We start from the raw sequence: 298 nt of genomic DNA, 5'->3' as shown, positions 1-298 counted from the left end.
AATAACTGAACTTCCAAAATAGACGCATTTAAAAAATAAAACGTGAGTGAGGAGTGAATAAAATGAGAGAGTGTAAAAACATGAGGACTGTCATAAATTTAATTCAGAAAGTCAGAGAGAGGGAAGGAGATAGAATATGCAAAGTTTCAAATACAAATATGACCATTGGCATTATTACTATACGGAAGAAAATGATGCAGGAGACAGTGGGTAAGACAAAGTTGATAAAAAGCAAAAGAAAAAAGGCAGATGTGATGGAGATCAAAATAAGAACTTTAAAACGCAGAAAGTAACAAAT

This window comes from Trypanosoma equiperdum (genome assembly GCF_001457755.1).
Source record: "Trypanosoma equiperdum strain OVI genome assembly, contig: ctg_1619, whole genome shotgun sequence".
Classification (NCBI taxonomy): domain Eukaryota; phylum Euglenozoa; class Kinetoplastea; order Trypanosomatida; family Trypanosomatidae; genus Trypanosoma; species Trypanosoma equiperdum.
This window is presented reverse-complemented; position numbering follows the sequence as displayed.